Below are 27,967 nucleotides of genomic sequence, written 5' to 3' on the forward strand. Positions count from 1 at the left end.
TATTTATATAAAAAGACTAATAATAGTATGTTAGGCATCAATAGCAGCAAGAGCTTTTCCAGGTTCTGCAGTCATCTGAACAAAATTATAGACATTCAGCACATTCCATTAAAAACAAAACAAACAAACAAACAAAAAAAACAAAGAAAAGAATAATATCCAAAAAACAGCAAAGTTCTGTTGCTGTTGTGGTACCTGGGACCATTTTTTTTATTAGCATCTTAATCATCATCTGGAAAGAGAACATTCTAGAGTAATATCATTAAATGTAGCTCTGATAAAGCACAGTCCCTACTACATATCATAAAGCAGGTATAAGATAATTTACATTCATAGAGGTATGAGAAAGCCCATCAGAATCACAGCAGACTTTTCAACACAAACCTTTGGGGCAAGGAGAGCCCGGAAGGAGATATTTCAAGTACTAAAAGAGAACAACCTCCAACCTAGACTGATGTATCCAGCAAAACTCTCTTTCAAAATGGATGGGGAAATAAGACACTTCGACAACAAAGAACACCTGAGAAACTACATGAATACCAAACCAGCACTACAAGCAATTCTAAACAAGATCCTAGAAAAAGACAATGAAGGCAACAACACCATGAGGCCCAACAGAGCAAATCAAATAGGCAAGGCAAGAAATTAAAAGGAGAAGGTGAAACAGCAAAAAGAGTCAACAAAAGGCCAATAACATGTCAATAATAAGGCAGTACATATCAGTTATAACCAGCAATGTCAATGGCCTCAACTCACCAATCAAGAGAAATAGACTGGCAAAACGGAATTAGAAGCAAAATCCAACAATATGTTGTATACAAGAAACACACCTATGTGTAATTATTTTTAAGACTGGAAATACTGAAAATAGTCTACATATCCTTTTCTCCTTACATACCTGGGAACACATACTGGATCATCAACAAAAGACTTAGAGAAATATGCATCCTCAGTTCAGAAACTCACTGAACTTGGTCCCATCATCCATGGAGGTGAATGTTTATTCAAATAATATTATCTGTTACATATTTGACATGTGTCATGGTTTCAACAAAAGACACTGTATGTGAACGGCCAAAGGATTCATACACAGTCACTATTAATTGGAAGGTCAGCATCAAGAAGAAAATAAAAGCCAATCTTGGTGGCTCACACCTGTATCCCCAGTTATTAGGAGGCTGAGGCAAGAGGATCACAAGTTAGAAACCAGTCTGGGCAACTCAACAAGACTCCATCTCAAAATAATAATAACAATAATAAAAGGAAAAGAAAAGGGCTGGGGATGTAGCTTAGTGGTAGAACACCCCTCGGTTTGATCCTTGGTATAGCAAATAAATAGGTAAATAAATAGGAAATGGAACATGAGCCAGGGCATGGGGAATATGACAAGTGAAAACAAGGAGAAGAGCCACTTACAGAAGCAGTGAAACTTGAGGTGAGGTACAGACAGGTGAATGAGTACACCTGGGTGGGGAAGGCTCACCAAGTTTTAAATCTACCAGGAACCTTGGCAACACACCTTTGTTTTGCAGCTGAGCCATCTGAGAGCCAGACAGTGGAGGGACTTGCAGTGACCGCACAATGGTATCTACCTGGTCATGCTAAAAGAGGCTCCAGGTCCACTTTGTGGAGTTTAATGAATGTTCTGTGAATATGCTGTCCCCAAAAAGAAATGGGAGTTCAGAAATGGAAAGTTGAAGAAACACAAAAGAAAGTCTGATTTAAGTAGAAAGCACAAGTAGGGAACTAATGGAATTGAAGTTGGAAAGAGCCACTGGAATTTCGTTCTGAAAGGTCATGGATACCAGTACAAGGGGTGGGACCCTGTTTCCCATGTAGGTTACAGAAAACTATTCCATATGTTTGAGAAGAGCTCAAAAATCAAACTGAAAATTATTTTGTCCCCAGGAACAGAACTGTACCTGAAAATTATTTAACTGGATCAAGGAAGAAATTTCTGAGGATAAAAAAATAAAATAAAATAAAAATCTCTGAATCCAAAGAAAAGAGGTTTACCTAGATTTTTCATGTATTCTTTCTAAAAGGAACAAATATTCCTTTATAATATCTTCCCTTCTTAAAAGTATATATACTTTATTTCTTTTTCTGATATAAAAGTAATGCATGGACACATAACATTTCAGCTATATGAAGAATCAAAAATGCTCCCGTAATCTCACCTAAAAGCAAACACAGTTAACATTTTGGCATATTTTCATTCAGTTGTTTCCTATGCATTTTGGGTGGGGGTACTGGGGATCGAACTCAAGACCTTGTGTTTGTGAGGCAGGAACAGTGCCAATGAGCTAAATCTCTAGCCCTCATATACATTTTTTAAATTGAGTTTATTGGTACATTTGAGGTATATAGTACAGTTACATTCATTATTGGGATCCTGTACCTCTACATGACAGGTCTTGGTTCTCATTTTTTTCCCCTTTTCCCTGCCCTCCCTTCACCCCCTGTATACATTTTTATATAACTGATTTTATAGCTTTATATAACTTGGTTACAATTTCTATTTCATATAATACCACAAGTACATCCTTGGGCTATATATTCATTTGCTTTAAAAACTGTAACATATAACTAAACATACCCTTAAAATGGGGCTATTTAGATTATTTTTAGTACATAATGGTATAATAAATATCTTTGGGTATAAATGTTGTTCCTTGTAGAATATTTCCTTAGAGGAGGTTCACAAAAGTAAAATTCCAAGATCAAATAGTATGGACATTTTAAAAAGTCATTCGTTCATCTTGTCTAATTGATATTTGATTATTTATTAAATTGAAAATATGCATACAAATTTGAGATTGGAGATAGAGTTTTTAATTGAACAAAAGTAGTTACTCCTATTTTAATAACTTTGCACTAATTAATAAATATTCCATATTTGGAGGAAAGTGTCCATAAAATTAGTTTGTAGAGGTGGAAAAATGTCTAGATTAAATTTGTCTACTCACTTCTTGACCAGTTTTTTTCTCTGCTTCTTTCTCTTGTCTTCTGATCAGCACTACAGTCTCCTGCTTTCCCAGGAAAGTGACCCCCTGTGCTCTCCAGCCTTTCAGATTCTCAGATAAAATCAGTACTGTGATGTATGAGGGGGGGATTCCACTTTGCATTTCCTAGCACAGGGCTGAGTCTACATGCTGAGGCTTTTGTGCTCTTGCCCAGGGGATTGGAAAGTACAGCTTTGCAACAGGAAGATTAATAGTGCTTTCCTGATCTTTATGGCTTGTGTGTTTCTCATTATCTTCCTTTGGATGCAATCACTGCCTTTTGTTCCAAAGCCACAGGAGGCTGGTCTTTGCTCCTCCCAGAGCAGGGAGTTCTCTTGGCCTAATAATAAAGACAAAGCCTAGTCACCAGCCTTTTGTGTAGTCAAAGTCTTGTCCTCTCTATTCATCCAGGCATAGCTCTGCTACAGGCTTCTTCCTAACCCAGTGTCCCAACCCCCAGCTTCTTTCCCTTCCAGTCCTTCTTACACACTGCATCAAGATCAAGTTTTCCTTGGAGTAAAATCCATATCAACTTACAAATCTGCTCAACTCTGCTCTAATATCCACAGCAGTTCTTTGTTACCCATACAGGAAGAAAGGTCTAATATTTTATAGAGAATCGATAAATGTTCATTGTGTGCTTTTCAGAGAGTAGCCCACAGCAGTAAGCACTATAGGTTCTGTACAATGGGTCCTATGTTTACTTCCATAGCTGGAAGAGACATGTGGAAAGCTGAATACCAAGGTTCCAGTTCCTGTCCCTTTCTGTATTCCAGTCCCACCAGATCTCATACTCAGCATGTTTCAAAGGCAACTCATTCTTTACTCCCCAAATCTACGTTTTCCACTATCCAGGTTCTCCAAACAAGACACATACAAGCTGGGGATATGGAGAGATTTGGGGAGCAAAGGATTTGGGCCTTGCAAAATCCTTCAAAATCCAATTATTACATTATTTGCTTTATTAGCTGTACTTAGGGGAATAAAGAGGTACAGAAATTAGTAAGCCATGTCCTCACTGTTGTGAGCAAATAATCTAGTGTGAGAGAGACAGAGCTTGCCATAGTGGTCCCCAAGGTGAATTCAGTCACCCAAACCAGGCCTCACAACCCTAGGTATCCAGATCCTCCCTGCTCAGTCATTCAGTGTGGGAAAAGTTTTCTGGGCTATCTCCATGTCCTTTCTTGTGTTCTTGTTCTTGTCTTCTAACGATTCCCAATAAATTCAGATATTAGAACAACCACAACCGTATCTGTGACGTACCTCATATTTACAGAACGTTCCTCCAAACATTATCTAATGTAATTCTCACAACAAATTCACAAGGTATGTCTTTATTACCTTCATTTTACACTGGAGAAAGACACACTGTAGGGAAGTGAAGTCACACAACCAGGTCCTTTCAGTACCATGGGGACAGGCTTAATTTCTAAACTATGCAGACACTAGGGGTGAAAAAATTGTGAATGATGCTCCCTTATTACAATGGCTTTACAATCTGGAGACAGAGGTGAACATATAAATTAGTGATTTCCACATAAAGTGGTCTGAGGATAGAGTAAGTATGCAAAGGTTGCTGCAAAAGAGAGAAATATCCAGCCCAATGCAGATCTCAGGAAGGTATGTGGGGAGGCAATAATCATATCAACTGAATTGCAGTTAGAATGAGAGGTTAATTAGTCCACAGATAGAAAACTACAGCATGAACTCAAGTGTGAACTAATTCTCTGATTCACGTTTTCCTACCATCTCCTTATGTGTTGTTTTTCATTGGGTAATCATTGAATGAATGATTGATATTTCTTCCAATTTAGAGATTGGCTGAAATATTAACTCAAGCAGTAACTTTGTCTTTAAAACTCCCATATTCTCACCAGCTGAGCTAACATAACTTCAGGAATTCCATGAGGATTCCTCAGCAACAGGATAGGTAGTTCTCAACATAAGAGGCCCCACTTCACTCTACAGTCTCTTAGAATTGGTTGGAAGTAAGACAGACTCTAGAATAGAGGAGAAAAGAAGACTCCCCACTTATGTCTACCCAACCTTCTCAACGTACTCTGTTAATGTTCTGAGCTAAGCAACAAAGAGGGAAAAAGATTTAAAACTAAAGCTCCTACGCTACAGCAAAGAATCCCACAATGAACCTCTCTGGCCCCAGAAAACTCTGGATGAGGAAGAAAGATCTCAATTCTCCCGAAATGTGGTTGTGGAAGGAAAGCCAGGATCTCCAAAACCTGGAGATTGGAGCAGAGCACCCACATCCTCAAGTGATTTCATGAGGCTTGCCTCTCTCCTCCCACGACCTCCGGCTCTACTCCCTTGTGCTGGTGGAGCAGATGCCTACATTCCAGCCCCTCTTCTGCATTTCCTGCTCCTTGGCCTAAGTCTTAACTTCATCTGTGTATGCTTGGCACACACATGAAGCTATTCTTGGAGTTTGTGCACCCCACCATTTTACAATTAATTCAAAAACCCCAAATAAGAGACAGATGATGAGATTCTCCAGGAAAATTGAAAGAAGGATGCCCACACCATCTGAATCTGGCTGCACAGTGAATAGCTCAAGGACTAGGCTAGGACCAAACACTACTTTTTGAAGTGGAAAACACAAACACAATCCATAAAAGGATCATTTCTATTTCCTTTGCTCACAAAACATATTTCTGCTCAGAATTTCCCCTTGGTGCTTTCAAATTCTTGGGGAAAATCAAATTTACCTTGAACAACTACTGAAATAAATTTGTAGAGGAAAGAATTAGCTTAATAAAATTACAATCATTTCTTCAAGAAGGAAATACTAAATGGGATTTGGAAAGCAACACATTCTAGATACTACTATCTAGATCAGTTTGGGCTCAAGATTACCTGTTGTTCATTTGGGAATTTTGATTTATTATTTAGCTTCTCTGAGCATATAGATGAATTAAAATGGGCTTGCAAATTTTATCATTGAGCAAAAGATCACAGCCACATTTTTCCTTTCAGGAAATATTTATAATTCATTTTACAAGCCAGGGTCAGCAAACTTTTTTCTATAAAGATCCAGATGATAAATATTCTAGCCTTTTTTGGCCATATATCTCTCGCACAATTATTCAACTCAGCCAATAAGAGCACACAAGAAGCCAAACATAATATGTAAAGAAATGGACACAGCTATGCTCTAATAAAATTTTGTTTACCAAAACAGGTTGTGGGCTAGATTTAGCCCACAGACCATAAATTTCCAACTTCTGTCATAAACCAGTCTCTCTGCATAGAAGTATCACAGTGAGAAGAAAATGGTATCTTTAGACTGAGAAAGGAGAAGGGGAGCAGTAGATTGTGAGGCCCAGGTTGTCCTATCATTACCTAAGTAGCTATCAATATTGTTAGAATCTTCACCCAGAATATAGCTCCTATGAGATATGTATGTATTACATCTGGAGACCAATAAATCTCAAGTACCAATCAAATTACAAATGATTTTCATCAGAGGCTTGAAATTATGTAATTTTAATAAACTTTTGATGTTGTCAATTTAAAAGTAGAAAAAATGTACTTAAAAACCATGCCCTACAAAAACCAATCCTGAGCTGTGTGTGGTGGCACATACCTATAATGCCAACATTGAGGAAGGCTGAGGCAGGAAGACAGAAAGTTCAAGCCTCATCTGGGCAACTCAGTGAGAACCTGTCTGAAAAAAAACAGGTATATGGCTAACCTTTAAATCTACTTTAAAAAAGTTCAGAGCAAAGTAAAAGATTGAAAAAGTAGAAAATACTGCCTCTAAATGTATCACACACATAGTTTTAGACCCCCAAATATTTCCTCTGATGGATTATTGTTATGACATGTTAAATCTGATTCAGAATTATATATATATATATATAATACCTGACAGAGACTCAGGTCTTAACTAAGAGGGTACTATAATCCTTTCATAAGAAGAAAAACTCCTACACAGAAAGAATTAATCAATATAAGGGACTATATAATTTCTCTTATAAGTTAGACACCAGTAAGAATTTCTGCAAAATACTATGAGTGTTGAGAAAAGAGACTCTAAATCCCTCTTGTCCAACTAAAGTAAGGAACCAGGTGCTCTGTGGCCCAAGTAGCTGGAGCTTTGAGTAGATTCAAGCTTAAGAGGCATTCCTACAAGCACTTCCAGCCAGGAACATTAACAACACTACTACCGCAGACCACAATTTGGAGCTAAAATATTTAGTGTAATAAAAAATACAAAGCCTAGAGAATCAAAACAATGAAAACAGGATTTTTGCTAGCAGTCTAAGATCGGCTCGGAGAGCAACAGTTTGCGACTAACTCTTAAATCTACTCTAGAAGCTCTATAAAATCAGAGCAAAATAAACTGGCTCAAAATGTCTCATGCATATCTAATTTTAGGCCCCCAAATATTTCCTCCCGTGGATTATTGTTATGATACCTTAAATCTGATTCAGAACTATATCCAAACTAAACTGAAGAGGTCATTGTAATCCTCTGAAAAGAAGAAAAACTCCCACACAGAAAGAATTAATCATATAAATTTTCTTATAAGAAAATTAGGCTTCAGGACCGAGCCTCTCCAAAAGTAAAGTCATCCTTCACTCCCGGAGCATGCACAATGCAGATGCTGGATTCCTAAGATGGTGTCCAGATGTCTTAGCCCAGCCAGCAGCCAAGGCTCCCCTGAGTTTGGCAGCTGCTCTCCTCTCCAGCTTTACCTTCTACCACTTCACCACTCACATCAGGCTCCAAGTAGACTGTTGTGTCCTCCCTTTCCTCCACCCCATATCCCCAGCACAGGTCTCTGCAGGTCCTTGTGGTCTATCAGCTCCATCATCATGACTCGCCCACATCTTCCCTTCTACATACTGACCCCCTCCCCAGCTCCGAGGTTTGACCCATATTCAAGGCATTTGTTCTTTGACCAGTCCAGAAACAAGCATCTTCTCCTTCCTCCTCCCATTGCTCATTCTCTTGACTCTTCTTTACCTCTCTTGAGTGTTTCTCAGTCTCTTCCTCTCCTTTTAGCCCATGAGAAGCTTGGGATGGGATTATCTCTTACTTACATATTTGTGTGTGTGTCCCTTCAGACCACTTCTACATTGCCTTACACATCACATATGCTCAATAAACACTGCTCTTATTTTATTTTTATTTATTTTTGGTATATGTGTTTGGTATTTATCATTAGTATTATTATTAATTATTTATATTGAACATATGGTCTTTGGACTGAACCCAGGGCCTTTGCCTCACTACTATTTATTTTGAGGCAGAATTTTACTAAAACAGTGGGTTGCCCAGGCTGGGCTCAAGCTTGCAATCCTACTGGCTCAGCCTTCCAGAGTGCTGGGATTACAGGCAGGCACCACCACCCCACACCTGTGCTCTTACTTTAGTAAGTAAAAATTATCTTAACTTCATTAATCCAATGAACAAAAATAACCTATTGTTCAGTAGCTCACCAGCACTTTGTTTATGTTGTTGAAGTCCATTTGGAGTCTAAGCTTTTCGGAGCATTTGTAGAACCCTGCTTATCTAGAAATGTCTAAGTCATCTTTACAAATTATACCTTCACTCCCCCATGAAAGTCTTCCTTATTCAGTCACTATTAATTTCCTCCTTCTGGTGGTACAGCCACAAGAGCTATGCAATCTCTGATTAGACTCCTATCCTGATCTCCTTTTTCCTAAAACAATCTTGGTACAGCCAAATTCCAAAATCTCAGATGCTGAGTTTCTGCAGCAATGTGATTACAGTGTCTCATTTATCCAGCCGTGATCCATTCTGTGACAAGCAGGTGACTCCCAGGTCTGTTTCTGTCACAGCCCCAAACCCCATCCATCCCCACTGCCACCCTGTCTCCAATATCTAGGCCTTTTGTCTTCATGCCCTGGGAAGCAAGGGATCTGGACACTTCAAACCAGAATCTCTGACCAGAGATGGGAAAAAGACAGATTCTCATTCTAAAGGAAAATCAAGATACATTGGAAATACAGGTCCTTCTCTTTCAAGGAAAAGAGTATGATTGACAAAGGGAGAGAAGGAGGAAGAGAATGAGGATAGAAGTGGGGAGAGTGGAAAGAGGGAGACAGAGAGAGAGGGGGGAGAAAATAAACCAGGAACTAAACTAAAGTCAAAATGAATCAAAGATCTTAATATTAAACAATAACCCTTAACCTGCTGAAAGATAAAATAAGTAAAACTTTTGAAGACATAGGCCTATGCAAAGATTTTCTGAAAAGAGCCCTGGTTGCACAAGAAATAATACCAAACACCAATAAATGGGAATACATCAAATTAAAAAGCTTCTTCTGGGAATTTAGCTCAGAGGTTCCACTGCCTGCCTCACAAGTACAAGGTCCTGAGTTCAATCCCCAGTACAAAAAAAAAAAAATCTTCTTCTGCACAGCAAAGCAAACAACCAACAGAGCAGAGATAATCTACAGATTGGGAAAAACTTTTGCCAGCTACACTTCAGACAAAGGAGTAATATTTAGAAAAATATAAATAACTCAAAAAATATTTTTAAAATACCCTCAAATTTAAAGATCCAATAAAAGGGGGCATCTGAAGTGAAAAGACACTTCTTAGATTATTTATATTCCATTTTACTCCAGAAACAATGGCTATCATCAAGAAATCAACCAAGGGCAAAAGCTGGAGAGTCTGTATAGAAAGAAGATACCATTTCATTGTTCATGGGAGTGTAAACTGGTACAACCACTATGGAAATCAATATAAAGATTCCTCAAAAAGCTAAAACTAGAAATTCCATTTGACCCAGCTATTTCCCTTCTAAATATTTTCCTGAAATATTTAAAGACATCATATCACAGTGATGTATGCATACTCATGTTTATAGCAGTATAGTTTATAATAGCTAAATCTTGGAAATAGCCCGTATCTCCATCAATAGTTGAACAGATAAAGAAAATGTGGTATTTATACACAATGGAGTACTACTCTGTCTTAAAGAAGAATAAGCTTGAGTCACGTGTAGGAAAATTGATGCACCTTGAGACCATAATGTTCGATAAAGTGAATCAGACACACAAGTTTGAATATCGCAGTTTCCCTTATATGAGAAGCCTAATATATAAAGTGCAAAATAAAAGGCAGAAAATAGGAAAAAAGAGAAAATTGTGAATGTAGTCCAGCATGGAGAATGTATTTTAAAGTGTACCTTGCTTTAGTACAATTGCCTCATGTGACTTTCTTTGTGGCGGATTGTTAGTCTGGCTGTTAATTTGTATTTATAATTAACTTGATAAAGACTTACAAATAAATGAATCCGAAAAAATAGAAAACATAAACCAAGAAAGAAGTCAAAACAAGAGAAAGAGGGAGGATAAGGTAGAAGAGTGCAAGAATCACAATTAGAAAGAAATGAGCCAAGTGGGGAGGTGGAAGAAAGAGGGAAACAAAGAAGAGGAAAGAAGCAGCAAAGGAAGACCGGGCCTGCACTCCGAAACACAGGTCATGGTTCCATCAGTGATCTCCACTGCCTCCCCTGGAAGCTGTGCCCCACAAAGGTGAAACGCTCCCTGCTGCCTTATCAGTAATACTCAGTGCCATCAAACCTATGTGGGAATAACCCATCTTCTAAACAAACAACTGACCAGAATTCAGGGAGTTTAACCTCCGAGCTGCATGCCCTAAAGATGCAAGTTCTTTGAAAAGCAAGAAAATATTGTGTTTCAGATTACCTGCCGATAGCTCTCCCTTTCCTGCCCACACTTTCCAGTTTGGGTGCTTAACTGTTAATAGGTCATCCTACTAATAAGAAAACAAGAAACAGAACTGTTAAACTTCTAAACAGACTAAAATAGTCTCCTCATTCTCCCCAAAAAGAAGGAGCCTGGACCGATAACCAGAAGGACTCTTGCCTGGGCTCTCTATGCACTTCAGGTAGTTTCAGGCATCCTACAGTGAGCCTGGGGTAGGAAGGGCACCACATGGGGTTTCACAGGACAGGGTTATGTGCAGCACATGCTGGGGACACTAAAATAACCACTCTGGAAATAGTTATTTAAGATAAGAAGGCAGAGGAAGAAAAGACCACAGTCACGGTTTCTGAAAAGTAAAGCAAAATGACTTGTAGACAAAGCCTGAGAAACTTAATGTAATAGAGAAACCCTGCAATAACTATTGATTAGTGGCTAAGCCCCTCTTTGAGTTATTTATTCTAAAATGTATGTCGTGAAGGCTCTTGTTAAGACCTCCTAGTTCTCCAGTACCAAGAGTCTATCGAAGGATGGAAGGATGGAAAGAAGGAAGGGAGGGAGAGAGGAGAAGGGAGGAGAGGGGAAAGGAGCGGAGAGGAGAAGAGTAAAGGAGGGATGAAAAAAAGAAATAAAAGGGAGAAGGGAGGAAGGAAAGAAGAAAAGATGAAAAAGAAAATTTGAAGGCAAGCTGTGCTCTCCTTTAAAGCTATGAATTAAACTGAATTTTCACCACAAGGAGGTTAAGGAGTAATGGTGATTTCCCTAGACAATAAACAGAAAGCAGTATCTAATCCAAGGAGCATTGTGATACTGAGAAAAGAATCCTCCTAGAGAATGTGAAAAAATACTACTTTACCCCTCACCCATATCTCATAATCACCCATCTCTCACAGCCCTTCAATGTCCATATCCCTTGGTTATTCACTCACTCGGTGAGTACTCCAGAAGCTGTGAGAGAGACGGTCAGGTCTAAGCTGTCAGTGAGTTCTCACTAAGCATCTCTTTCACAGCCTGACCCTGTGCTGAGTGCTAGAGATGCAGTCCTGAAAAAAATAAAGTTTCTGATTTCAATTTGCTCCACGCTAGGATGGTCTCAGATGCATGAAATTGCTATAGTACTACATTCACCGATGACACTAGAGCCTTCCAAAGCATAAATCAAGTTCTGTTTGGACTAAAATTCACCTGTGGTAGACCACCTTGATATGTGGAAATGCTTCCTGATTTCCTAATAAAAGCCAGGTAACATAGCATTCTTCTCATTTTGCCCACATCAATTTAGAATCATACTAATCTGTGGGGCTCAGTGTTCTTGTGCATGTACTCCTCCAAATTTTATTACAGACTCTTATCCTATTATCCCAGCTTGGGTAGTTTTATTCTGTAACTCACTTCAAATTATTGTATAACTTCAAATAAGTTGTGTAACATATATAACAATTTTGATGAGACTGTCATATTAGAAAACACGCACTCATCCAGGAACTCCAGAGATTCCAATGGGTCTGGTAGAGATGGAGAAGTCCCAGCATGAGGCCAAGATACCCTGGGCCACTCAGAGCTGTGGAAGACGTCTTTAGCCAGGACACCCAAGCCTGGCTTCTAATTCCAGGATAGTCACAACCAAATCACCAAAAGTAGAGTTAACTGGCATCAAGTTTTCCATATAATCAAACACACTGTCTCCTCATTTGATGATGGCTCTAGGCACCAAGCCCACCCCCAAAAACCCCCCTGACACCTTGCCAGGATGAATGAAAGCTTCAAAGGGAGCCACACCTCTCCTGCCACAACCTTCAGCCCACGTGGTGACCGTTCAGCAACTGGCTCTACTTACATCAATAGGTGCAGAACATTCTCTGTGCAGCAGGATCTTCAAAACACAGCCAGCCTCTGCTTCTCTTCAATTTTTTCAGCGTCTTTAAAATAATTCAAACCACGGCTTTGAAATGTTCTAGAGCATTGAAGCCCAGGCCACCTGAAGGTCACCCTTTATAGAAAAGGAATAGAGAGAAAGCAAAACTTTATTATACATTATCATAAAATTTTGCTTCGCTCACTCCTCCCTGGCATTCCTGTCCACAACTACACAACAGAACTTCCAAGAACACCAAGCCCTGAGGGACTGGACACATTCCAGAGAACCTCAGAGGAATTTTGTTTATATCTCTTGATAGTTATTGACTTACAAATTAAAGTTGAGATTTTTTTTTCTTTTTGCAGAGGCTCCACACAACTGTATCTTCAGCTTTTTATGAACAGAAATGAATTGTAGGACTGACCTTGTGTCCTGCACTACACTGGCTTTTCAGAGGACCCTGATTATCTAGTCTCTTAGAAAGTCTGTCAGTGAAGGAGACCAGGGCAAGTATAGATGGCTGAGAAATTTCTTCCCAACCAGAAGGGTATTTCCTAGTGTTTGTCATCTGTCTCATTCATGAGGCACAAGTCTGCTTTCCTCCTTTCCACCACCCCAAGCCTGGAAAATGGTCACCAAAGCTGCCTGAGTTTTTGTTTCAGCTTTCCAGTATGCCTCTAAAATGACATTGCCTGGTGTGGTTTGTATTTGCAGGTCCACAGAACCTAGAGAAAAATCTACTCAGGGGAAATCTAATCTCTCTGTCTCTCTCTCTCTCTCTCTCTCTCTGTCTCTCTCTCTCTCTCCCTCCCCCCCTTTCCTCCCCCCCCCCACTCCTTTCTTTCAGCAGGGCCTTGTGAAATTACTAAATTGCCTGGGCTGGGCTTGAACTTGAAATCTTCTGAGTGCTAGGATTACAGGTGTGAACCCCAACCATCATGTCCAGATTACTAACCCAATATTGTCCTTAACATCAAAATTTAAAAATCTTCAGAAAATCATTTCTAAATTAGCCACAAAAGTAGGATGGCAGAATATCAAATCTAAGACTTGAGTAGTTTTGGATTATTGCGGAGTATTTAGTTTATTTAAGGTTAATTAGTACTTTTATCTGTAGATTAATGGTTAAGGTTGTTATATTACTCCTATTTATAGGTTGTTTTGATTAATAGCTTAATAATTTAATAACAATTTATCCAAGAAAATTTCTGAACTCCCAGTACATAATATGCCCTATAGATAACACAAAGATAAAGAAAATATGTTCTTCGGTCTCCAGGAAGATATAGTGAATACTGTAATGTAAATAACTGTATTCAGTCATCCCTCAGTGCCTATGGTGGATTGGTTTTAGGACCCCTGAGGGTACCCTATCTGTGGATGCTCCCTCCCTTATATAAAATGCTGTACTGTTTGCATGTAATCTACAAATATCCTCCTATGTAGTTTAAATCATCTGTAGAACTTATAATGTCTAATAAAATATAATTCCTGTATCTAATAAAACATAAATCTAGTGGCTACACTGTACTATTTAGGGAATAACATCGAGAAAAAAATTACGTGCTCAAAACTGATGCAACTGCTGTAGGCCTGGCCAGATAGAACACGGATGAACTGCTTTGTACAAGGGATGCTTGAAGAGCAACTGAGGACATGTGAAATGGCAGGAGGCCACATAGGCCAGTGCACTTCACTTGACCGGATTCAGCATAATGCTCAGTGCATGGGAAGTTCAAGTTCCACTTCTGAGATTTTTTTAGAAATTTTAAATATTTTCTGTCTGAGGTTGGCTGGGTCTATGTATGTGTTTCTCAAAAACAGTATGGAGGGAAAACTGTATATATCTGGGTTAGTGGATAAAGAAGCAAGTGCCACCAGAAGGAAAAGTGAAGCCAGCTGAGTGTTCCATGAGGACTTGTTGGACAAGTGATGAATCATTTGAGCTGACTCTTGAAATATATGTAGAACTCAGGTAGAAGGGGAAAATGAAAGTCCAAGAAAAGAGAACAATTCTAATAGGCAAGTTATTAGATAAGAAAATCAATAAATAGTTGGCTAGAGAACAGGAACATGGATGTAACTGAGAACAAAGTTGGAAGACATTGAGACACAGGGCTGTGAATGCTGGCAAGGAGTGACATGGATGAACCAGGAAACACTCAGGAAAAGAGGAATGGTAGGCTACAGAAAGCTCTGTGACACTGAACTTGTGTGTTAAGAGACAGAGGACCAATTGAAGCCTCAGTTAAAATAATGACATCAGAAAGGCAAACAATCATATGGAGGTTTAATAATAATGTGGAGGGATTTGAGAATAGCAATAGGCGGGGAAGAAAAAAGGAGCTAAAAAATCCTGTGTTGCTAGCCAGCATGTGATCAGAAGTATGTCCTAATTTTTCAAAACTGGAAAACCAAAGAAGAAATTCATTCATGAAGGAAGATTGTGAGTTTGGGTTTGAAAGTAAGGAATTTGATTTCCTTAGAGTAGAAAAACATAGACATCACCAACCAAGAGGTAGAAATTTGAATCTGGCACTCAATGAGTTTGGTGTTGGACATAGATATTTGATTTTCCACTACATGGAGGCAATCATGAAAGTCTGACACAGGTAGGATGATCTTGGAAAAAGAAACTGAACACAGAATCTTGGGGTTCGCTGGCACTGGGTGGTGGGAGAAGAACAACTCTTTTCTATACCACCTTCCATGTAAGACCTAGAACAATCTAGAAATAGTTCTTCCTCACAAAGCATCAGTAATCCCTGATCTAACCCAACTTCCTTATTTCAAAGATGAAGAAAACCCAAAGTCTGAAGATTAACTGATTTATCCAAGGCCTTACTTCTAAGTAGCAAAACTGACACTAGATAGGCTAAATGATCATTGGGAATTAGTGTCACCCTTGCACAAACTACAGGCTTCTTCATTTATCTCGGCTTCATTAATCCAGAACTATATCTGTGCCCAGCCATATGAGCAGCTCAGGAGATCAAACCACATCTTATTCACCCTCCTGTCACTATCCATTACCCACTTTCTCCTTGCTGCTACCAACTGTTATTACAGAGTAGAAAAATCAGATTATTTTCCTCTTTTGAATATCCATATGATCTCAGACTTTAGTGGGTGAAAGAGATTTAAGAACACATCCATTATTAGTATAACATCTGTAGAAACTGCGGCCAAGCAGGGGTCAATGACTTGCCCCATATCACCAGTCAGCAGTAGATTCCAGACCCAAATCCCAAGCTATTATTTCTTTTAATTACACTGCCAACCTCTAACTCAATATTTTTAAAAAAGATTCTTCAGTCCCTAATTTCTCCAAACATTTCTCTTCCCTCAAGGTGTTTCCTCTAAAAAGTATCACATGGCCCACTACGCATATAGAGGCTGCAAGCTACCTCTTTCTTGGTCTACATTTTTATTATCCTATGAAACACCCTGGGAGGTCTTGCAGTAAAGAAGCTGGCTCAATTCTCTAATGACATTTTCCAAATTGACTTGACCACAGAACTCTGGCCCATACCCAACCCTTGTTGTTATCTATTATAAACCCACAAGTTTCCAAGAGTTGTACATTGGGAAACATCACCTCAGTCTCATTAGGAAGATTTCCTTTGGAGGCCCCATCAGAAGTGTCCCTATTGAGTGGTCTTCACTGTGAGGACCAGGAAGGGAGCCATGAGAGACAAATAAGGAATTATAGTCCCCATCTTTGCAGAGCCATGTGTTCTGACAACAAGGGTGAGACAACTTCATGAAGCCTTTTGACTTGGGATCCCTGTAATCTCAAGGCACTCATCTTCAACCTAGGCTTCTTGTGGAAAACGTTGTTTTAGGTTGTCAATGTATTGCACAGAAGCTAATATGTAAGTTCTGCTCTGCTTCTGTCCAACACTGGTGGTGATATCATCTTGTCAGTGTCCTTCTATATCTGCTCTAGCTTTTCCTTGTATACTTCACCACTCTGGTCCAAAATTAGCAGCTTTTTAATGAGTCCCACTGACTTGATTCCTTCTCCCCTGCAGTTCATCTTACATGCTGTTGTAACCTCTCGTGGTTGCATAAAACACATTTATGCAATGTAATGCAATCCACACTCTTCAGGGCATTTCCCACCAATACAGACTCATCTTCTACCATGAGCTGTCCCAGGTACAGTGGACTGACTGCCACGCCTCTGCACTATTGCTCTGTTTCCTGCCTGTTCAATTCCTTCCAGTTCTTACTGTCCTGCCTCCACCCCTGGGCCCCTGATTACACAAACACTTCCACAAGCTCCTACTCTTGCCAACATTGAGCAATTAGCTCCAGGTTTACATGGATTGCTTTTTTTATTGTCGTCTGAATGTTCTAATTCCTAATAAGTTCAAGAAGGGAAAATATTACGCTTTATCAGATTCAAGGCATTTAATAAACAATCTGTATTAGTCACTTTCCTGTCACTGGGACAAAATACTCAATGCCCTCAACTTAAAAGAGACATTTATTGTGACTCATGGCTTCAGAGGGGTTAGTCCATGACAAGATTTCCCCAAGGCAGAAACAGCATGGTAGAAGGGACTGCCAGAGGAAAACTGCTTAACACATGGAGGCCAGGCAGCAGAGAAGGAAGAAACTAGGAATAAGAATATACCCTTCCAGCATGTCTACCTCTTCCAACCAGACCTCACCTCCTACCAAAACATTCAGCTGAGACTTTAGGAATGGGTTAATCCACTGGTGGATAGAGTAGCCCCATGATCTGATCACCTTCCAAAAGCCCCACTTCTGAACACATTAGATTTTAAGAAGACATTTTAGATGCAAACCATTATACATTCAAAAATAAATTCTTGCTGAATAAAATAAGTGATCTATATTAACCTCAGAACTATAAGTTAAGCAGAAAACATAAAATTTAAGTCAAAAACTAGGGAAACTAACCTGTTCCTGGGCTTCAAAATGTTTAAATGTTTCTACTTTATTTAACCTTAGTTTCAGGAAAGGGGGAGATTTATTTTTTCTCATCCTGCAGGACCAGAGGATTTTCTTTCTTCTTCTTATAAACAGAGCTGTGTTTTCTTCTACCTTCCCATAGGCTCCTTGCTACACTTGGCCTCCAGAAAGGAAAGTCTAGACTGGGAATATTAAATGATATTTAAACATGCATCTTGAAACTTTCCAAGGGTCTGGCCAAATGAGTATTCTTCCCAAGAACACATTCTCCCTTAATAATTGCTCTTTCCCTCATTCACTCTCTTAATTATTCAATAAAGATTTAGTGAACGAGTACTTAGGATTCAAAGATGGATTAACTTATTTTAAACTATCATGGTTCTTAAAGCACCCACAGTTAAATGCAACTGTACTAAAAATGTAGTCAGAGGGGACCTGCAGCAGAATCGCTTGAAGGAGGTAGCTAAAACAAACACAGGTCCCCTGGACACTGCACAGAAAATTCCTTATTTAGTCATCCTGGAATGCAGCCCAGAATATGCATTAAAAATTCATTTCAGGTGATTCTGTACCACACTAAAATTTGAGATCCACGGATCCAGAAAGGCACACAAGGGGACGATTCTAAAACAGTTTTGTTTGCAGTAAAAGAGAGATATACAACATAATAGAGAACTATAGAGGGTGAGAGCTGGATATGGTAGCTCGCATCTGTAATCCCAACACTCTGGAAACTGAAGCAGGAGGCCTGCAAGCTTAAGCCTAGCATGAGCAATTTTTGTTCAATTTTTATTTTTTATTGGTACGTTTGAAGTACATAATGATCGCGTTCGTCCTGGGGAGTTTGGCATGTGCACAAAACACATCTCAACTCTTTTTTAGCTCCTTCCTCTTCCCTGCCTCCTCCCTCCATCTCTAGGTCTCCTTCCCATTTCCAACTGTGGGTGCTTTGAGAACCAGGATGGTTTAAAATAAATTAATCCACCCTTGTATCCTAAGGCTTTGTTCCCTATTTCCAATTATTTATCTCTTATTTTGCTCTTTATTTATATTTTGGGTTTCTTGTATAAGAGAAACCATGAAATATTTGTTTTGTGGCTGAATTATTTCACTTAATGCTCTCACATGCATCCATTTTCCTACAAATGACCTGATTATCCTCCTTTATGGCAGAGTGATATTTAATTGTGTGTAAATACCACATTTTCTTTAGCCATTCATTTATTTGTGGACATATAGTCCACTTCCAAGATTCAGCTTTTATGAATTGTGCTGCTACAAACTTGGGTATGTGTCTGTCACTTTAATATAATGTCTTTAAGTCTTTGGGGAAGATAACATAGAAGGAAGAGTTGTGTTGAAAGGAATTTCTAGCTTCAGTTTTTGAGGAATCTCCACATTCATTTCCAATTGTAATAGTTGTAATAGTTTACACTTCCATAAGCAGTGTAAAAGGGTTCCTTTTCCCCCATGGCCCAGCCAACATTTGTTATTATTTGATTTATTGATGATACACATTCTTTCTGGAGCAACATAGAATCTCAGTGTTGCTTTATTTTTTTTTCTTTTTATTGAGTTTATTGGCAAATTCTAGTCATACAGTACAGTTACATTCATTATTTGGATCTTGTACCTTTACATGACAGGTCTTGGTTCTCATTTCTTCCCCTTGTCCCTGCCCTCCCTTCACCCCCTCCCCCCCTCCCCATTTACAAACACTTTATTTCCATTTTTTCATTTTCTCATATTTTTTCTTTTCCCTTATTCCCTTTCCCCTACCCTTCCCACTTTCCTTACACCTTTAGCCCTTTTCTTCCTATTTCACATTGTTAATTATCTCATTAGGATCTTGTGTACTATTATAGTTTTTCACACCAGAGAAACTATTCGGTATTTACACATGTATGACTTATTTATTTCATTTAGGAGTATATATCCTCAATATGTATCCATTTTCCTATGAATGAATCTAATTTCTCATTCTTTATGGCTGAGTAATATTCCATTTTATAGAAAAACCATATCTTCTTTATCCAGTCTCCAACTGATGGGCAAATAGGCTGTTTCCAAGTTTTAGCTATTACAAACTGTGCTGCTATAAACATAGGTGCACATGGGCTGGGGATTTAGCTCAGTGGTTTGGTGGCCTGCCTTGCAAGTGCAAAGACCCGAGTTCAATCCCCAGTACCAAAACACACACACACACACACACACACACACATACAACAAAAACATAGGTGCACATATATCACTGTGAAATGATTCTTTTAATTCTTTTGGAAAGATACCTAACAGAGGGATGGCTGGGTCAAATGGAACCTCTAGTCCCAGCTCTTTGCATTTCTCTAATGGCCAGATATGTTAAACATCACTTCATGTGTTTATTACTTGGGGGCAATTTAGCAACTTAGGGAGACTTTGACTCAAAATAAATAAAAAGTTCTGGTGATGTAACTTAATGTGAAGGTCCTGGATTCGATTCCCAGCATTGGGGGGTGCTGTCCTGTTGCAATTAGAAAGCAATTAGAAAGTTCCAGTTCTGACACACCCACTTACTTGCCTTCGGGCTTAGCCTCTTATTTCTGAGGATCTTGTGTCTTCATTGAAATAATATATACCACACACAAGCATTATGAGGTTTCAATAAGATTTCATTTGTAGAGCACTTCATTTAACCTTGATGTGCAATAAACACTGATCATTCTGAATTCATCATGATTTTTATTTTGAATTATTAATAAAATTTAAAGGAAAAAGGGCATATTAACAAAGGTATTCTGCAGACTATCATGACAAAATTTAGTTGGTTTTTTTTTTGGATTTTGGTTTTTGGTTTGTTTGTTTTGTACTGAGGATCGAACCAAGACCTTGTGCTTGTGAGGCAGGCGGTGGCAATCTGAGCTAGATCCCCAGTCCCCAAATTTAGTTTTAAAGAGGTGTGTCTGAAAGTATAAGTGTATTCCTTCAACCTACAAAATTTCTAGAATTGGCCACATGTAGTGGTATACCTCTATAATCCCATCGCTCTGGGAGGCTGAGGTAGGAGGATGGCAAGTTTGAACCTAGCTTTGGTGATTTAATGACTTAGCAAGACCCACCTCAAAAGTTAAAAATGAGTGAATAATGTTTAAAGATTTCTACAATATAAAAATTTTCTATCTTTGATTCTGTAATCTAACATTTTGATACAAATAGTACCAAGTGCCATCACACAATGTCAGTACCTGCCTTCTCATTTGTGTCTACAATTGTACAAATGCCAAATGCAAACAAGATTAAGACAAAAACCAATCTAGAAATAGAAGATCCAGTGGGAAACTTGAATCATCACATGGTGTGGAGCAGTGTAATCTGTTCAGCCATGACAGCCTCTATCATTTTTGTGCCATAAGCAGAAGTCTGAATTGGACTCTGACTTGTTACATGCCAGCAAGTACTCATTTATATGCAGAAACGTGAGGCATAAAAATAGAAAGCAGAACAGTTCTATCCCTGAGTCTATTAGTAATTGAATTAGATGCTCACGTAGCCCCAAGTTCAATATCACCACAGTATTAACCTTATCTTGAAGTAAATAGACATCTTCCAAATTATCAAATGATACCTCATTAAAATGAACAATTGGACAATTTGCCTCTGAAAATTGCCTATTACAGAGTTTGGATTTGAGATCTAATTTTCCTGAATTTATGAACCTTTGGGGCTATTAAAAATAAATTTTCAACACATGTACAGCAGCAGACATTCTCTGTATATTAAAACATTTATATAACAGACCCAAACCCAGAAGAAACATAGATCAAACCCTGAAGATATTCTATCTTAACTTCTACACTAGTGAATAATTTCAACAAACTCATGTCATCTGTCCATCAGCAACTTGTAACGAAAGCCACCCCTGTAGCGTGTCAGACATGTAGCGCTCCCTACTTCAAGAACTTCCTTCTCCATCACCACTAGCAAAGCCATTATTCTGGCTACCTCACAACCCAGCTTGATAGCCCTTAGGGAATGAATGACTGAAAAAAAGGCTTAGAAAAAATTTTACCTCTAAACATGGCATTAAGAAGCAGTTAAGGGTCCGGGGATTTAGGTCAGTGGTTCTGCCACCTGCCTCACAAGTGCAAGGTCCCAAGTTGGATCCCCAGTACAAAAAAAAAAAAAAAAAAAAAAAAAAAAAAAAAAAAAAAGAGGAGGAGGAGGAGAAGGAGAAGGAGACAGAGGGATAAAAGGTAAATACTTCTATTTTCAGAGGCCTGACCACATCCAGGAGGAAAAGAAGGATCAGGAGAAACACACCAGTTCAGCTCATAATCAAAGCAGGAGAAAGCAGAGGCCAGGGATTTATCTCAGTGGCCTGCCTTCAAGCGCAAGGACCCGAGTTCAATCCGTGGTACCAAAAAAATAAAAATAAAAAAATAAAAATAAAAATAAAAAAGCAGGAGAAAGCAAATCTGGGACTGTATCCTGAAACCTAAAATGATTAATAATCATCACTATCTTGGAATAATCATCTATTTTTTGCTACAATAAAATAAATTAGCCCTGTGTATACTATATGCCCAATGCACACTCAAGTGTTCATATTGTATATCTGTCTGCCCAGACTTGTATTCATGAAGACATTGATACCTTCCTTCAACTTGCACAATTAATAGGAATCAGAATTTAAACACATACTTCTGAGAACAAGCCTAGTGCTTAGATCATTTCTTCATATTAATAAAAAGTAGTCGAGCTCCTTTACGTCTTCAAAGACTCTAGTGTATAGGCTTTAATTATTCCCCTCTAAGAATTTTCCCCAAAACAAAGTACTGCACAGCTATATAAGTTCTTAATATGATATATTAAGAGATATATTGAGAACTCAGTAAGCACTCACCTATGGGTTATGAGTTATAGAGACCACCTAAGATATGGTCCTTGTTAAACCAAGTGATTGTAACCAAAAGAACTAGAGAGTCCAAGAAATGAGGTCTGGAGTAGATGAAAGATCTGGTACTTATAAAGCTGTACTTTAAAGATGAGTGATGTTTAGCTAAAATTAGGAACGTATTACAAGAGTAAAGGGTTAGAGTAACTAGTAGACTGGAGACCATACGACTCAAGACTTCTTCACAGGTAGTGTGGATGCTCGTTGAGGACAGTGATTAGCACAATTGAGCTGGACAATGTAAAAATTATGTAATACACTCTACAGATGAGAAAATTTAAATACAAAGAGGTTAAAAAAAACAGTGGCACAAAGTCCCACTGTTAGTAGGTGGAAAAATTCAAATCAGAATTTCACCCTGTTAACTCTTGGTCCATCATTTTTTCTACCATAAAATAATTTTGTGAATCTATATATATGTTAAGTTAAAACAATTTAAATGATTACTCCTTAAATGATGAGACAAAAATATTTCCATGTATATCTGCCATGAGCCTGTTGAATTCATCTTTCTCAATAATTTTAAAATTTTCTGCTTTGGGTAACTTTATGAAATACAATATTATTCAAGATTATGATACCATGGTAATATTTATCAAGAAAATATAATTAATTATCTTAAAATAAAAACACTCAAGGCTATCACAGCATCACAATGCCTGCTTTCAAATAAAAAAAGAAGTAGCCAAAATGAAAATGGTGTTAGAATTTTAGGGATTAAAAAATGTAAAAGCAGTTCTGGGATCACAGTGAACTGAGCAATAAGTACAGATTATTTGCATATATCATCTCTTGCCACATATGTACCACCTCCCCTGCTATTAAAATCTTTCACTGAAGTGGTACATTTGTTACAGATGGTTATCACCCCAAGTCATGGTTTCCGCTGAATTCCTCATCATGTTGACATTCTAGGGGTTTTGACAAGCATATAATGACATACATTCACTATTACAGGATCGTGCAGTAGAGTTTCCTTACCCTAAAAATCCTCTGTGCTCTACCCACTCATCCCTCCCTCCTCTAATTCCTGGCAATCACTAATATTTTACTGTCTCTACAATTTTATCTTTTCCAGAATGTCATGGAGTTGGAATTATCCAGTAAGTAGTCATTCAGACTTGATTTGCTCAGTTTGGTTGCTTCCACAGTTAGGTGATTACAAATAAAACTACTATAAAAATCCATATACAGGTTTTTGTGTGGACACAATTTTTCAGTTCACTTGAGCAAATGCTAAAGAATGTGACTATTAGTTCATACGGCAATGGTATATTTAGTTTTGTATGAAATTGCCAAGCTATCTTCTGAAATGCCTGTACCATTTTGCATTTTCTCCAGCAAAGAATGAGGATTCCTATTGCCTCACTTCTCTGTGACATTTTGTATGGTCAGTGTTTTGGAATTCAGCCATTCTAACAACTATATAGTGTGGTTAATTTGAAATTCCATATGACAGACAATATTGAACATCTTTTCATGTGCTTACTTTCCATCTAACTTCATTTGTGAAGTATTTGTTCAAATGTTTTGGCCATTTTTTAGCTGGCTATCTGTTCTCTTCTTGTTGAGTTTTAAGAGTTCTTTGAATAATTTAGGTAATAGCCTTTATATTGTAAGTCTTTTGAAAATAAATTTTTCCCTAACCTGTGCCTTGTATTCTCATTCTCTTCATGTTGTCCTTTGCTGAGAGGAATTTTTTATTTTAATGAAACTATCAATTATTTATCTCATGGATGGTGGTGTTGTAGCTTTAAAAGTCATCACCCGACTCAAAGTGATCTAGATTTTCTTTTACATTATCTTCTGAGTTTTATAGTTTTACACATACATATATATCTGTGATACATATCTAGTTAACTTTCCTGAATTGTATCAGGTCTGTTTCTACATTTATTATATTTGTTTTTGATTGTGTAGTTGTGTGGTACCATTTGTTCAATAGGCTATCTTTTCTTCATTGTATGGCTGTTACTCCTTTGTCAAACATCAGCTGACTTTAATTATGTGGGTCTCTTTCTAGGCTTTCCATCCTGTTCCACTGATCTATTTGTCTATCCTTTTGCTTTAAGTATAAAGGCTTTATCATGCACATTCACTGTACAGCTTGAGGTCAAGTGGCACCAGTCCTCCAGCTGTTCTCTTCTTTCAGTATTGAGCTGGCTATTTTCACTCTTTTGAATCTCTGTATAAACTTTAGAATCAGTTTTTCAACATCCACAAGAGAACCTGCTGGGATTTATATTTGTTTTTTACTTCTTTTGATATTGTGTGAGCATTTTCTATATAATGTACATTATCTAAAGATATCTAAGAGCTCACTGTTCTTGAGTGATTTAGCTTCCAGCACTCACTCCTTAAGATCAATTTGTTCCCCTGAATCTGCAGGGGGGCACCTCTCTAAAGATAAGCACCAGTGTCCTTTGTAGCCTTCAACAGCTCTCTATGATTATATACTTCTAGAGAGGTAGAGCACTGTGAAGCTTTTGGGTGCAGCTGCAGTGAGGACTGCCATGGCAAGATCTCCTTTGATGAAGACCAATAGCAACCCACTTTACTCCCAGTGAGCAACAAAGTGTTTTGTACTGGTGTGACATCACTTTCACACGGCTCACATCACAAAACACACGTACACACTTTAAGCTTCCCACAGAGTCATATGTTTGCTTCTCAATGCTTGATTTAGACATAATTGATAACCATAATTATGATGATAATGATGAGGAATATGGAAACAAAGACAGTGACGATGAGGCAGAACCCACTCCCAATAAAGAAGATGGGACTATTGCCAACAGCTTTCCATCTTTTTGCCTGTACTTACCTCCTTTATCAAAGATTCAATAATATTTTATGTACTTTTGACATTTTCTCTAGTCAATAATATATGTGGTTTCCCAAGTTCCTAAGGACAAATTGTATTTTTCTTTTGGTAGATCCTTCACTTTCATTTGTCCTTATACTCAGGAAGTACTTGGTGAATGTCTACAATGTCCACATGTTGTTGTGCTAAGCTCTGGAACTGAATTGGGTATGCACTAAGTATCAGCAAAATTTTTTAATAAGTGAGAGAACTCAAACTATAGATATAGAACATTATAAATAATTTCATAGGCAGAAATATATTTATTCTACTGTAAGTAGCAGAGGGCATATAATAGATGCTGAAAATACATATTGAGTATTTGAGAAAAAAATAAAAACTGTTCAAAGAGTGGAGGGATTATATGAAAATTCTGTATTCTGGTCTTAGTTTTTCTGTAGGGCTAAACAATCATAATGCATTCAAATGTATGCAAATACTATTTATAGAAATGCGAAATATTTAGAGAGGCTATCAGTTTAGGCATAATGCGGTTTGTGTTTCAGTGACCATCCCTGGACAGGTATCTAGACATCATAGCACTTTTGTAAAACTGTGGTGTTAAAAAGTGTTACTCGGTATCATACTAGTAGGTTATAAGTAAATACTTTTTGAATAAAACTAAATTAAATAGAATTGAATTGAATTGCCCAAAACAGCACACGTGAAGATTTATCAGCAGAGATACTTACCCTGGCTAGCATTAGAATATTAGAATACCCGGGGAACACTTTGAAGTGCCATCTACCATTCCCCAGCTTCAGATATTTAAATTTAATTAGTCTGGAAATCATTCAGGTTCTGAATTTACTGGTGAGCAGTCCTTAATTATGAACAGTTACGGCATTCACAGAGGCTCTGAGATGCCTAGGGTTATGGGGCACATTTTTGGACTGAGGAGTCATTATTGGGAAAGGGTTGATTGATTCATATGTTGCACGGTTTCAAACAGGGCAAGAAGCATAAGGAATTCAGTGTGTCTGCATTGCAGACAGATCACTGCTTATGTGAGCTGGCATAAGACATTAGCATGTCAGTGGAGCTCCATTTTTAGGTGGTGTTTGATTTCTAAATGCCTTGTGTTTAGGTGGTATATGTGGAGTGCGTGTAATATAAAGGGCCTGAAACTGCATCTTGTAAAGGAACTTGGGAAAGATGTCTGAGAGTTCATGTTAATTTAAAGTGGTGTCACATTAATAGATGGGGTGGCCATCTACTGCAAACGCAATCACATGGAAAATTTTGAACTGAATTTCTTACATGAGATAGAGAATTCATGGAAGTTTGGGTCTGTGAAGTGACTATGTAAGGATAGAAAATTGAGTTCATGGAGAATCAAGGGGGGATAAATAATGAAGGGACACCTTTCAATGAAGTTTCCACTCTGAACTGGGGCAGGGAGACTCTTAAAGATTCTAAGAAAAAGATTCTGGAAGCACCTTCTCCACTTCCCAACTCTGAGGTTTGTAAAGCAAACAGATCGTAACCAGAAACAGAGGTGGGGCTCCTGCTGCTTGCTGGTCCTCCAGCCGCATGCTGGTCCTCCAGCTCACCCCCAGAAGCAGCTGTAATGCTTTCGACTACAGGCACAGAACAAGAAATGTGAGTCAAAGAATGAAGGGAAACATATTTGCCAGCAACAAGAAGGTCCCAGGTCAAGGATCTGTCCTCACCTAAATAAGAAAGAAGCTCCTTGAATGTCAATCTCCTGTGAGGAGAAAGTTGGAAACAGGTCCTGACTAAAGCTTTCTTGTTCAGAGATGGTGCAGATTCAGGGATGCTTAAAGAAGCCCAGGGTCCATCTTCCATTACTTCGGGTGAGGAATTAGATATAAAACAGGCTACCAGAGAAAAGTTTCAGATCAAACAATACTTCCTGTGAGAAGGGGTTGCTTCCATGGAAAGGAAATGGGCACTGAGGTGAGGCTACCCACCTCAGGGTTTCACGAACAGCCAGATGCAGCTGCCCTCCCCACAGCATTGTTAGCACCAACTGCAGGCTCAGAATGGCAGAGCTTGATGCAATGTGCTCAGGTGCTTGGTCTTCATAACCCTAAAAGCTGATTTTTATATCCTTTATAAAGCTTTCATGACTGATGTCTCTTACAATGATAACACTACAGAGTATTATTTGTTTCCATGAGAAAAACAAAGAAATAAATACAGCAAGGTAATGCAACTTCACTAAGTAGTGAAAGGTAAAGCCAGAACTTAACATGGGTTTTCTGACTCTAAATGCCAAGCTCTTTGCAAAACAAATGCAAGTATATACCAAGTGCCTGAAACTTCCAGATAAATTCTCATCTAAGTGCTGAAGTATTGTCTGATCCAAACAGCCTGCTCCCATAGCCAGACATCTTCACCTCCTGGTCACCAAATGAGACACGGAACTTGGCTTCAACCGTAACCAAATGCATGTGTGGAGCAGTGTGGCAAGAAACTTGTTAAATAGTGATTCTGAGCGCAGGATTTAGAGTCAGACATACATGAGGTGTTACCTACATTTCCTTGAGCAAAGCATTTCACTTTCCTAAGCCAAAATACCCTCATTTATAAGATTTTAAAAAAATGCCCTCACAGAACTGTGAGGGGGAGCCTGGTGTACACCGATGTTACCTCCTTTTTATTTTACACACACACACA

General features: G+C 38.4%; 1 protein-coding gene across 3 annotated transcripts in view; it reads right to left on the minus strand.

The window, feature by feature from the left end:
* Positions 1-27,967, minus strand: part of Ddr2 (discoidin domain receptor tyrosine kinase 2) — a 149,014-nt gene that overhangs the window by 118,551 nt on the left and 2,496 nt on the right. For all 3 annotated transcript variants that reach the window (XM_010611282.3, XM_010611280.3, XM_010611281.3), the window contains exon 2: positions 12,564-12,716. The gene's annotated coding sequence lies outside the window, so the exon portion shown is untranslated. The remainder of the gene's footprint in view (positions 1-12,563; positions 12,717-27,967) is intronic.

This window comes from Fukomys damarensis, unplaced genomic scaffold, assembly GCF_012274545.1.
Source record: "Fukomys damarensis isolate Sample0158 unplaced genomic scaffold, DMR_v1.0_HiC HiC_scaffold_19, whole genome shotgun sequence".
NCBI lineage: Eukaryota > Metazoa > Chordata > Mammalia > Rodentia > Bathyergidae > Fukomys > Fukomys damarensis.